Source organism: Pundamilia nyererei, unplaced genomic scaffold (genome assembly GCF_000239375.1).
Source record: "Pundamilia nyererei isolate P.nyererei 1_Seehausen unplaced genomic scaffold, PunNye1.0 scaffold00003, whole genome shotgun sequence".
Lineage (NCBI taxonomy): Eukaryota > Metazoa > Chordata > Actinopteri > Cichliformes > Cichlidae > Pundamilia > Pundamilia nyererei.
Window position 1 is genome coordinate 7,110,238 of NW_005187404.1, and position 14,444 is coordinate 7,124,681.

The 14,444-nt window shown below is 39.9% G+C and overlaps 1 protein-coding gene across 1 annotated transcript in view; it reads right to left on the reverse strand.

The window, feature by feature from the left end:
• The window catches only part of LOC102199689 (glutamate receptor ionotropic, kainate 4-like), a 306,415-nt gene that overhangs the window by 198,811 nt on the left and 93,160 nt on the right, over positions 1–14,444 (reverse strand). The gene's annotated exons all lie outside the window — the stretch shown is intronic.

The following is a 14,444-nucleotide window of genomic DNA, read 5'->3' on the forward strand; positions in this document are numbered from 1 at the left end:
GGCTAATGTATCAGAGGGCTCTCGCTTGGCTTTGTTCACCCGAGAAACCTGGAGCTCAAGGACATTGTGTCTGTGTTGTTTGGAAGGTAACAAACTCAAGGGAATTTAAAAAAAAAAACTACTTTTAAGAGATGACACATCCTGCTTCTGAAAACATTTAAATCTGAAGAGAAAAACATAGTGTTGGCTGCACTGTGTTTTTGCTATACATCACTGTGGGTCGGCCCATTCAGCTTTTATTAATGGGAACTCATCAATTTAAGTTTAATCCAGAGAAATTTGAGAAATGTTGTTTATTCATGAGATTGCTGTCTTTTTTTCTCCCTATTATTATTCGCTGTAAATTTGGACAGCATCTCTTTTTCCACCAGTGGGGAATCTCAAGGGCAACAGTCCCCTTACTGCTTGTTTATATCAGAAAATATAAAAGTAGTCAAGCAAACCTCAGGTTGACAGCACTGTCATTTTCTTTGAAAATATTCAGTCGTAAAACAAAGAATTAGACAAACTGAATTTGTGAAAACGTAGTGGCGGTAATGAAGGAAGGTGATCACTGAAATTTTTGCAATTCATCCTTTGGGGACCCTGAAAGTTTTAGACGAGCCAGTGATCTAACCAACCGAAATAACTAGAGGCAAAACTAGTAAACAAAACATATCTATGCACTGATTGAACCCAAAGTGAGATGATATATTCAGATACGCCAACCATTGATGAATTCTATGCAGCAACATGGATTGTTATTGGTGACAGCATTAATCCATTGCTAATCTGTAAATACAATTAACCCATCACCAAAGTCTCGTGAGTCACTTCAGATTAAAGAGTTCAGTTTTGTTTCTGACGTAAAATATCTGTTTTAGACATGCAGCAGCATGCAGCAACCTTTCAGTGCAAATCAAGCTCCTTCAGACTAATTTTACATCACTTCAACAATGAAACTCTGAAATAAAACAAGCTGTATTGTCAGCTATGAAGTAACAGACATCTGTCATCTCTTTGCATTTAAAGCAGTTGCTCGTGTTTGCTATTGCTGAATGATGAGCGAGCTCTAGCTCAGTTTGCATTTAACTTTTCAGAAGTTATTCAAATGTTCAAAATGTTTCTGTTTTTGCTCTAACCCGGCTCATTAGCTTCGAAGTGATAAGGCAGGCCGAGGGAGAGAGGAGAGAGATTTTCACCACCGTCATGTTCCATGAACCTTCATTTCTTTAGTTTAAGGGCAGCAAGAAGATTTTTTTTTAAAAATTGGATCACTGTTAGACTGAAAATTAGGCTTATCTATACACTTTATGATTCATTATAGTGGCTTAATTAACGCTGTCGGCAGTATTAGTTGAACACTTCTCACAACAAGCCAATGGCACCCACAAATTTCATAAAATTAAAGGCACAGACGCTTACAAGAGTTGCCGCTTCAGATTCCAGCTTTAACCACAAGTGCACGTCATGGTGTTACATGAAAAGTGAATGTTTGACTTTAAGAATCACAGTCAAATTAGGAATCTTGCTTTGAAATTCAGGGAGAAGTTCTAACTTTAAGTGTTGGTTGCAGAACTGTTGAACCTCATTCTCGAAACTTGAAAAACGAAGCATTTCAAGACATCAGAGCTTTAGTAAGTACATGGAAAGATAAAGCACTTTTAAAAGGGATTAGGAAACCAGTGATCTATTTTGGAAACGAAGAGTGTAAGTGAAACGACCAAAGTTAATGACAAATATGTTGATGTATTAGATAAGTGGAAGAAAATAGTTGGATGGAGACATGGATGGAGAGATGTTAATGCTAAGCAATGCCTCAAGTGGGATGCTGCCAAATATATATTGTCTGAAGTGTCAATAGAGGGCTGCCACACTTGAGAGAAGGTGAACTATAAAATCCCAGAGTTAAGCCTTGGCCTCAGAGCACGGTCTCCTGTCTCCTCAAGGATCCACTCCAGAGCTGGATTAGCATGTTAAGTGAAATCTTGTAGAGACGTAATAGAAACCGCTATAACACAGGCGGCTTAAGCAGCCATTTCACTTCACTAACAAAAGGTTCTCATACTCTTCCAAAAAAAAGAAGAAGAAGAAAAATGTGTCCGGCAAGAGTAACGTATAAATATGAATGTAATAAGTTAATCATGTTAATGATGACCTGCTGCAATAAACTTACTAAGTGTTTTATCTTATTGTAAAGTGTCCTTGGGTGACTTGAAAGGCGCTCATAAATAAAATGTATTATTATTATTATTATTATTATTATTATTATTATTATTATTATTATTATTATTATTATTAAGATAAACTCAAACTTCTCTTACTACATATACTGTACAAATAATATTAATGTAAACTATTTCCTGTTCACGTGTGCATTAATACACACCATGACTGAACAGGTTATACGGCAGGATGGCCATTTTATTACCCTAACACTGTTCCGGTGTATAAATTCTCGACTGACGGGGTCATTTTGCTCATCAGTAACAGATGTGTATGGCTTTGTTGATGCTCTAACAGTGGGAAGTAGAGCAGATGTTAAATGGAGCTTAGCAAATGTGCAATCAGAAAGACGACTTCATTCACTCTCTTCTGGAGCCTCATTCATTACCTCTGTTGGCTCGTGTCCATTCATAGACTTTCATGCTTCTTTTTATTATGCTATCGTGTTAAAACCATTTATAACTGTTCAGTTCCTAGCACTGAGAAAGCCAAGAGAACAAACACCTACAAGACTTACAAACAAAGCAAAAAAAACTACTAAAACTTGACCCACATGTGGGAGATCATCAGTATACTGCTCCTTGGAGCACCAGCAAGCGCTGCTCACCCACCATCATGATCTAACTGATGATCTGTCTTTGGGATATGTTGCTGACATTTATTAAGCTCATTACGATAATATATGCAACCAATATCAGCACTGGAAAAAACTATCACCATCATTTATATCTATTGTTGGTTATGAGTAATAAAACGTTTCATGCCGTGAAAAATAAAAACAAAATCAGAAACCTTCAACCAGTTAAAGCAGCAAACAGCAACTACTATTACTGCTGTTGGAATCTATCTTTCCACTGTGAGCTATTAAACTGCTGCCGCATTCACCTCCAGAAGCTTCCCCCCACCCCTTCGGCTTAGATCACTGCTGACCTGAGAAGCGATCAACCACGGCCTGATTAATGGGTCTCTAAGCCTGCTTGGAGGCAATCACACTCAGAAGCTTTGGCCAAACAGTAACAAATGGGACGCTCAGCAATCATTCTTTATTGCATCAATAACCTCGGTTATCGATTAATCAGCATTAAAATTTTAGAGGAGATACACACCTTAATTGTTAGTGTACAACACATCTTTATTGAACATTTGAAAATACTTCCTTGAATTTTCTAGACACAGCTGGAAGCAGAGGGTTGCGATCTATGTATTAGTCTGAGGAAACACTGAGTTGCTATGGTGATCAGCATGTGCAGAGGCAAGCTGTTATTGATGACTTTAAGAAATTGAACTTCTAAGTAAGCAGCACAGTACCTAAATTGATTTTGTCACTTGAAGCTAAGGTGGTACTGTGCAGATTTGCCCCCCTTTTAACTCTCCAAGGAAGTGTTATGGGCCATTTGGCCTGATAAGTAGAGACTTGTCTCTTGTCTGAATGGTGTGGTGGTGGTGGTGGTGGTGGTGGTGGTGGTGGTGGTGGTGGTGGTGGTGGACACGCTTTTGTTTCTCTGAGAAGAAGGCAAAGATTGCCCTCATCAATCTAATGCCTCTTCCCCTGAGGTAATCATTTCCACAGAGCAGCACGGCATCTCATTAGGATGATTCGCTCTCAGTGTCAGTCAGCCTCAAACACCTTCACAACAAAAACTCTAGTGCGAGGGAAAACACACACTCTCAGATTATTAGACAACACGATGGCACTGGCTCTCACACCTAGAGTACATTAGTGTGATTGGACAAAATGCATTTTCTATTCCTAAGCAGCATTTCATGATAATTTGACAAAGTGAATGCAATCCTTTCCATCAGTAGACTTTATTTATAACAAAAAGCACGTTCTCATTATCATTTCTTCTACAAATAATTCAATGTATGTACAGGTAATGATAACGTGCATTATTATTTAGTGGTGATTCAAGCAAAATATTAAGACAGTTAAGTTACAGGTGCCGTCACTTTCAGAGTATGCAAACAGGCAACGTAGCATTGCGGTCGCGGGGGGATGATGCATATGAAAACCCAAACAATTGAGATTATTTAAAAAGACATATATTAATGTAATGAAGTTAATGACTGCTGTATGTGGGATGATGTGATGTACATACGCATGCATTCTTGTAGTATGATATCTTTTAGCAACATGACACTTGTTGCCTCTTTTTCTACAAAATTATTAATATTGCGTAAAACTTCTGGAAAAAAATACAATATATATGGCAACGGACCCTTTAGATTCGATTTTCTCTGGCTTGTGTGTGAATGCATCATTTGATTTCAAAAAGCTCAAAGCCACAATTCCTCCCCTGAGAGAAAACCACAGCCAGTGGAAGGAGTCTAGACACTAAATCTTTCTGTGACCTTTATGCAACCAAAGAAACAGCCTTGATGCCATATATCCACACATGCAAATGCACATCACCAGCCTCAGGCTCTCTATTCTCCAGCATTTGGTGAGAATGGGAGAAGTACAAAAGACCAAGTAACAATAAAGAAGGAAATCAGGCTGAAAACACAACTGGAATGCTTTTTTCTTCACCTGGAACTTCAATCTAGCATCGACTGTGCACTTCATAGGTGGATAAACTCTTGCCAAACTCCCACCAAAATCATCTAATCAAATACAGGTGAGGCTTTGTGAGGTGAGTTGAGCTACACGCCTCTGATTGTAACCAAACACAGTGATATAGCATTTAATAATATATCCTCTAATATCAGATGAAGTTAAACACACCTGTTTTTTTTCTTCCTTTACCCCGATCTCACCTCTCTCTTTCTTTACCCAACCGTGCACAAGGCGATAAACGAAACGAGGGCTGGCATGCTCCCTGGACATTTTAATTAGCTGGTCTTTAATTCAGCCTGACCCCCTTTCAACTTTGATCAGTCGGCGGGTGCTCTGATAAGGACCTGTCACTCACTTGCAAAGAGCGGGGTTATTCAACAGCAAATTGTCTCTTTGCAATTTGCAGATGCTCTCTTCCTGTGCTGTCTTGGAGGAAGCGTTCACAGCTCAGTGAAAACTAAAAGCCCAATGAGAATGGAAATATAGCACGTGATCTGTCCTTATTCATCGCAGCTCTTCATTTACTACACCACCACAGACGTGGACAGGGCTTGAATGCAAGTGCATTCACCTGATTAAAACAAGTCCAGAGTTTCCCGGAGGCAAAATTATTGTGTATTAGTGTTACCCTTCAGTCCCGAAGGCGAACATTGTGTTTCATTTAGCTTAATAATGACACGAGGCTTGGGCTTGATGAAAACCAGCTAAGAGCAGCGATGATAATAGAAACTAAATTCTGTATTTATGTAACACTCAAAGTGCTAGAAAATGTCTGTGGTGTTTCTGCAGACAAAGAGCCTAGGGAGTACTTATTTCTTAAAATACCAAAATCAGTCTTATAGCTCCAAATAATATCTAGCTTTACCAGTATGCATCCAACATAGACGCAAAGTGGCAGACACAAAGTTGTGCAAGAAAAAAAAACCCTCATCTCTCGATGCACGCTAAGTCAATTTACTACTGTGTGCTCCATTCCCTTGACAGCAAAGAGCACAGCAGATTGAAACGCCCTGTTCATATTTGCCATTTCTATTCATTAGGCTTTTTAAAAGATTACTTTTCTAAATTGTATTACTTAGGCCAATAATCATGCATAACAATAATAATCATGCAATGATTTCCTGAACCATCACCTTCCCTACAACGTGCTCCTGCTAAAAAGCATGAAAGGGTGAAAATGGTGTTCTCTACCAAAGCATCAGTTTTTTAGCAAGAACGATAATACGTTTAACCGAGGATTACGCGGGCATTATTGCTGGGAATCTAAGCTTCTGAACCAAGCTGAAGCCCAGATTGTGGAGCCGCTAATGGCCTCTAACCAGGCTTAAACAATCCATTATCCACAGAACAAATGGAACACAGCATTGTTGGGTTTTTTGTCAACAAAAGATCAACATCAGCACCTCTGGCTTCATGTCACCGCATTGTCACGTTCCAAGTCTGACCTCTTCTGCCCTATTATTACAAGACTTTTCAGGCAAACTGGTCCCATTTATTAGCCAGCTTACTCTGTGACAACAGCCAGTTTCTGTGTAACTCTGACTCGAGGTCTCTCCAAGTTGTAAATGGGATTGGAAAGTGTCCACAATAGCTGAAACAATACCACCCCTCACCACACACCACTGGAGCAGGCAGTACCGTCTAGCCTGTCTACACGCTGCTGCCCTTCAGTCTTGTGCTGATCATATCTGGAGATGCTATGGTGACTTTGCCAGCTACACTCACTCAAACTCCTTCTCAACCTCTTCTTCTGTTTCTAATATCCGAGGTATCATGTCTTTCTCACCGCCTCTGTTTCTCTGTCTAAATCCTCAGACAGTCTTGCCTTCTCTCTGTCTCCAAACCCGTCTCTCTACTCCCTACTATCTCTTATTCTCTTCTGCTGTGCCTCATAGCTGTGCCTTCCTTTCTTCTAGCTAGCTTTTATTTGACCTCTACTTAAAACTCCTCCATCTCTCGCCGTCCTTCTGTATTTCTGATCCCAGAAACCTGCACCTGAAATCGATATTCTTTCCCATTCAACAGGCAGTATGGTAACAAAAAGTATAAGACACGATCATTGACTGAAGGAAACATGGCATGAAGTGAGAGAGAGACAGACAGAAACTGAATGTTTACCAGCAGATTTGTGCCACTGAGTTTAACAGTGAATCTTAATTCCTTCACCAGATACCAGAAATTACAGTGCGCATTCATGACAACTGCTGATGCAAGTGGCAGAAAATCTTATGGAGGTTGTGTATCATGGGTTTGGATTTTCCAATTATGCACTACTGTGTTCATAAAAAGCCAAGCAGCATCTCATAATGCAGACAAAAATCAATGCTTCATGTTCCCCGACTGCACAAAAGGGTATGCTTTGTCCTTTTTAGCATAAATGATGTGTGAATGAATTGCAAGCATAGTCTCTAACATCACATGGTCCAACAAGAGTGCCTATATGCATATTTTCCACACCCTCCATTGCTAAATGCCCAAAAATACCAAACCCGGGTTTGGTATTTTTGGGCTTTGAGTTTGCATATTTTTGCCTCGTTAATTGTTATAAATGTTTTCAATGAATGCAGATTAAACTACTTCTTCTAATTCCTATAACAGAGTTGTCTATTGCGATGAATGCAGCTCTATACATCTGTTACTTCTGACAGCTACTCACCGGCCAGATGCTGCCACTGATTAAGCTCAAAAGCGCCAAAAGCCACCCCAACCTTCGCCCATATGTCACTCAATTCTAATTAAGATGGTTTGGTCTTAATTAAAGCAGCACCTAATAAACAAGGTTTTTATATTTCTATTCACACTTAGTTTGGGACTGTTTAAAGGAGCAGCACAGTACATTTTTTTTAAAAATATACACACACCAGATACTTTATTAGATACACCTTGGTAGTACTAGGTTGGACTGCCTTTTATCCTTCAGATTGAAATGATCTGAACTTTTTGACATAGTGTGTTATCCTGCTCCGAGCAGACATGAGAAGATGTGGTCGTAAAGGGAAGGACACGGTCAGCAGCAACGTTCATATATGCTGTAGCTTGTATAAGTTCCTGAGTTGGTACTAAGGGGCCCAAAATGGACCAAGATAGTATCCCCCACACCACCACCAGCCTGAGCTGCTGATACAAGGCAGTATGGAGTATCGATTAGTTGTAATGAGTGGTTATATGAGATGCTCTCACCTTCCTCTCAGCTTGAAGCAGCTGTCCTTTCTTCTCAATGCATTTTCACAGAGAACAGCTTCTCGTGGGATATTTTCATTCTTTGTAAGCCCTAGAGTCGGCTGCGTCCCAGCGGATCAGCAGTTTCTGAAATACTCAGACCACCCAATTTGGCATCAACAACCATGCCACGTTTAAACCTCAGCATCTTCTGAGTTGCTGCCATGTGATGTATTGTGCAGTATTTCAGGTGCATAATTATACTATTTCTCATCCGCGTAGTTTGTCACTCAGCCAGTGTTATACTTTCTAATTCATAAGCTGTACTTCACCTTGTAAAAGACAGCTTCTTAACTCTTTCTAAACCCTTACATCCCCTCTAGGCTTTGTTCGCCATGTATATTCAATGTGCTACACAGACGAAGAGTTCTGTGTTTGAATCATGTGTTATCCGTTGTACTCTGATCTTGCTTATGCATCTTTTGTTCCCCCTGATTTCATTTTCCAGAAGAGCTGTCAGGCATGTGGACAAAACTGCCTACCACATGGTGTCGGAGTAATGAACAATTTATGTTCAGCCAGTTGAGATCCACAATCAGAGACCATCTCCATAAATTGGCAACAAAAATATTCAAACAACAATTTACAAAGCTCTGATCAACCACAAGTCAAGCAAACACAACAACAAATAGAGGACCAGCAAACTGAGAGCTGAACTTGAACTCTTTGATATAACATGTTCCTAAGTATCACAGTATAAGTTTCATCATAACCTTGCCTGATTTAAATTTGACCCCTTCAAGATCATCTACTCATGCACCGAAGGACCACTTCCATTCCTGCCCATATTTTTTTACGTCACTTTCTAGTAGTCTGTTATGACCACTTGTACTGTGCATGCTGCAGTTTTACCATGGACTTCAAATATGTGCAGGGTCACTGGTTTTCATACAATAGTTTCCAGTTGACAAAGCCACATTTTCAAGCACTCCTTATTAGAGATGGCACGATACCACTTTTTTATGTCCGATACCGATACCGATATCATAAATTTGGATATCTGCCGATACCGATATGAATCCGATATAGTGTTTTTTAATCAACAAAACTGTTTTTTAAATATCTTGCTGCATTTTGTATAAGTTCATACTCAAGTTTAAAACAACAACTACACTAAAGCTATTCTGTTATACCTGTATGCAAAAAAAAATATTTCATAGTTCAGCAATACTGATCAATCTAATAAACTTAAACCTACACCATCCTCCCTATTCTGGTATTTTAAAGAGTACTTAGCATAAATATTAAGCAACCTAACTAATAGGGTTCCAACTCCCAGCAACAACAAAAATAAATAAATAAAAAATAGGGAACCACCCCTCACGCTCCACCTCATGATGCTTAATCGACGTAATCAACCTTAATTTGATGCAGTGTGAAAAAAATACACAGAAATCAATTCTTTTTCAAGAAATATTAAATAGATTCAACATCTTTCTTCAACAAAATTGCAGACTGCACAGATGGTGCCTTCCCAAGGAAAAAGTACTATAGCTTACTAGGGTATATTAGACTTAACAGTTACTATATACAATAATGGACTTCTATACATTTTACATCAGATTAAAACTTTGGGTATAAGATTCAGATAAATATTAAATAATTAAAAGCTCGACATTTTAAATGAGAATAAGAAAGAAAAGTATGTCTTTGTGCCCCCTTTTCCCTGTTAATGCCCTATCGGCCCCCCTGGCTAAACTTTGCTAGATCCGCCCCTGCACAGTTACCAGCGTCAGCTACGTAGAAAAAGATCCTCGAGTAGAAAGTAATATTAAATACATTCTAACAACAGCTTATCAAGCTTAAGCGTGCTGCTGTTGTTCAGCCGCTGGTTTCCTCTTTCTGGTGCAAAGTGGGCCAAAAGCAAACAAGAGACACGGACTCGCGACAGAAAAGCCGATCAGCTGATCGTTAAGCAGTTTCATGATTGAAGTAGCAGCCGGAGAGCGAGAGGCAGTCGCTCGTTAAGCTTAACGCAGGAATGCTTTACAAACATTCAGAGATGGACTTACACACTTGCTTTACTTCTCTCGGGGATAACTTTGTCGGAGATTAAATGCCGGGTTGCTAGCGAAGCTCCACATGCTATCCAGACCACCGACAGGTCCCGCATGCCACAGCCGCTCTATCACGTGATGCATACTGCTCCGACATGCTAACGTTCTGAGGTGAGTTACGGCGTGTTGCAAGTTTTGTGAGGTGCTTTCGTGATATTTAATGGATCGGATTACATTTTTTATTTTTCTCCGATATCCGATCCAGTAATTTAGGTCAGTATCGGACCGATACCGATACTTAATATCGGATCGGTCCATCTCTACTCCTTATTACCATTTTACAGTATAACTCCTCCTTTCACTTTTTTTTCAAACGATCTTTTCAGTTTTAAGAAAAATACACGTCTCTGTTTTCAGAAAAGCGCATGGACCTGATGCAAATGAAGCCTCCGATCTCTTACGAATGGAGACCAAACACTTCTTCTGCTTTGTCCTCTCTGCCCTCACTACCATGGATAAAATAAGATTTACTGCAATTTTCTTTCCATGATGTCTGTGAACTATTCTTCACAGAAGCAGAAAGGCCTAATTAGGCAATCCCACATGGACCCTGAGCTTTAATCACACCCTAATGTTCACAGCCTGGTGCTCTAAGGGTAAACATACAAAAGGCAGACATGGACTTGCACACACAGATCTATGCCTTCCTTTATAAAAGGTTTTGCTTCTAATGTGTCTTTAAAACACAAATTGAGTATTACAGGCCATAGCTATGCATTTTAATTTATTTTACAACTTACAAGCATACAATGGGAACAATTTCAAAAGATAAAAAGATCCTTGAGGTTAGCAAAATGGTAATTAGCCAATCAAAATCTTGAGTCATAAAACAACAAAGGCTATAACAACATCAGTTTGCTGAATTTTCCATGAAGAACTTTGAAAATCCTCCATGATTTGTTTTCTGCTTGAACTCCTATCACCATGCAAGACGTGACGCAGACCATATATAACCATAACTATATATACAAGTTTCTGGTATGCTTGTGACCAATGAATTTTAAATGCAAGCATTAGCGCTTTACTCATTTTCTTCAGAATTAAAAGACTGGGAGGAGACACAAACAGAGCCTTCCCAAAGGTGTGCCAGTCCCAAAGCCTGGATAAATAGGAGGGTTGCATCAGGAAGGGCATCCAGAGTGAAATCAAGCATGCAGACACGTCTGCTGTGGGAATCCCTCTTGAAACAAACGAGAAGCCAAAAGCGTCGGTAATCATTAAAGTATTTACTAAACAAAAATTGGTGACATCATGTATATTCATTCATTAAAATTCAGTTTCTTTTCCAACAGTAACAAGCTCAACACCAACAGCACATATAAAGAAGCCAAATGGCATTCAGGCTGGATTGGTGCTATGGTCAGCTTGGACATCCCCAGTAACTTCTTATTTGGCCTCCAATATACTAGAGCTGTCTACCAGAGTCCTTGTACCTGTCTGCCTCAGTAATCTGCCAGGGAGCAGACAAACATCAGTGGGCCTTATCTCTACTTCTCAGGAGCAGCCAGGGAAGGAGGCAGGTAGCCCAGAGGCAACAAAGACAGGAGCAGACTGGTGCAGGCTCGTGAATTCAGTCAGCACACAAATAAAAGCAGTTAATCAAACGCAGGCATACACAAACATCTATACACACCACAGACATGCCAAAGCACATAAAAGGTATTCTGGAAATAAGGAACTGAGCGCTATTTTATATCTGCTAAACTTAATGCACTGAACCTGCTGTAGTGTAGTCCCAGAATAAAAACGTGAAGTGAAAATGAGCTTAATAGGTCTTAATGAGCATGACGTACAAGAACTAGTTCAATATTTCCAATAAAGCTGTGGAGAATCATTCATGTAGGTGGAATAGAGAATGGTGTAGTTGTCACATACTGAGTGGCTAAAATGCAACATTTGCACCAAAGATTCCAAAAGTGGGCAGTGAAATTGAAACCATATGCTCAATCCACTTCCTTTGAGCCAAAGTCAATAAAAAGTCAAATTCTGTTAGTAGTAGATTTCACGGGGCACTCGAGCCTCAAAGAAATTCAATGTCTGTACAGCACACTGTGTGTTCCAGCATTTGTATTCACAGCAAACTGGACCTGTGGGAGAATGTGGTGGCTTAAAAATATGAAAAGCGAGTCCTCCTGAATATGAATAGCAGTTTGGTTTTACTGTTACTGACACACATAAGAGTTAGTAATATGACATAGGCTAAATCAGTGTTCTTATTTTTGGACCGTGCCTACATGTGTGGGTGTGCACATGTGGAGAAGAGGATTTTTTTCCTTGCAATAATTGAAAAGTTTCAAATGGAAACATGTTATTCAACGTGCTTTCAAAAAGGCTGACTATGTAACAGCTTTTACAATCATTTTAGCGTGTGTTAAAAGGGAGGAATTTCTTTCAAATGTAAAGGATTTTAGATCAAAAATCTGTGGGGTATAATATAGAGTATGTCATTACACAAACCATACTGAATTGGTTGTTGATCCAAACTCATTTAGCTGTCTTCTTATGACATTTCTTTTGGTCTTTATAGTGTACAGCTGTCAGCAGAATCCTCCAGATGATAGTGCATCCTTTCCTTTAAGCAAGTATGACAAAAAATGACAAAATTTCCCAGGGGAACCCACCCGAGGGATTAATAAAGTTTTATCTTATCTTATCTCTTATCTTATGTAGCAGAGGTCATGGCGAAAATAGAGGGGTGGCCCTGCGAGGAAAGAACAGAAAGTCACCACATGCTTAAGTTGTCATACCCGCTTTTATGCTGTGCGTGCTTTTATGATCTGTATGTAAGACAAAAGGTTACATTCAAGTCGCTGGCACGCTGTCATCTGGAGCTTTGTTTACTTGCTCAAAAACAAAGAGAATTTCAGATGGGACGTGCTTGGCACCATCACCCGACATCCACAAAGGTGCGTCAGGTGTTCTGTTGTAAAACTCAAGTAGCCTCTTTTAACATTGCATTGAATCTAACCGAAAAGGTCGATTAGCTCACGCAAAACTGTTAGATCACACTTCATGTAGCATCAGCATTCAAAGCCACACTGGACCTCTTTCTAACTACAGAAGCCAATATTTTCTTTTAAATTTTAGTGTTACTATCTTGAGGTACAGAAATGATGGAGTTTGTTCATAAAAAAAAGTTAAAATGTGATTACAAATGAGTTTCTCTTTCTATTGTTGGGGGGGTGGGGGGGGGTGGGACTTATAGTATGTACTAGTGGTGCAACGGATCACGGTTGATCCGTAACCCCAACCAATCCCACTCCACGGTTCGGCACGCACGTGATCCGAAGATTCGAAAAAGAAGGAAAAAAAGTATGTGTATGGTGGGCGTGGTCAGTCTGTCAAGCAATAGTTATGGCCAGCGCTAGCGGTCCAAGTGGAGGAGCAGAGGAGTTTGCGGCATTTAAGCAGCCATTTGCTCCCCAATCCTACCGTGCTAAAGCTATTACCAAAGCTACTGGGGTGTTTAGCTCCAGACATGAGGCCCTATTCCGTTGTGCAAAACAAGGGGTTTAAACTATGATGAACGTGCTTGAGCCACGCTATGATATCCTGTTGCGTGTCCGCTTCAGTGACAAGATCGTACCCAGGTATGTATGAGCAGGAAAAGTTTAAAGTTTTGGCTGAACTGTCCCATGTATCGTCTGTTGCCCAACTACAAATGGGTGGACCTCCAGAGCAACGGAAAGATACGTGACCGTGACCGCTCGTTATATCACAGCGGTGTGTTGGATACAAAGCCCTGTACTGCCCTATATTGCACCTTAATTTGTTTTTATATAATTGCGTGGAATGAGTATTGAGTTGAATGTTTTTTAATGGGCAAAAAAATATTTAAATAAGTTAATAAGTAAATGTTAAAATTTTGTCTTTTTTTCTTTTTTTTGCTGATCCGAAAATTGATCCGATCCGTGACTTAAAACCGTGATCCGATCCGAACCGTGAGATTTTTGATCCAATGCACCACTAGTATGTACTGTCTACTAACTGTAGCCAGCGTGTAATTAAATCCAGAGCCAAAGAGGAACATTTTGCACAGTAACAACAGTGAGTATCTCAGAAAAATAAGTCTGTGAAGGTTCTCAGTCATCCAGGTCATCGTAGTCTAAGGAGCTTGGCAAGAAAAGCGTCTGGACATCCTTGAGTTGCTTGAAGACGTTTCACCTCTCATCTGAGAAGCTTCATCAGTTCTAAGGTCAAATGGTGGAGAGTCCCAGATTTAAACCCAGTGGGAGTTTCCCCCCAAAAGGGACAATGGACCCCCTAATGATCCTCTACCTAATCACCTGAGCCAAGGTGTGAAAGCGGGTGTGGGTCACAATCAGCCATGGTTTCGTGTGAGCTCATTGTGAAACCTGGCCCCACCTTATCATGTGATTTCCTTTTTTTTTTTTTTTTTTTTTTTT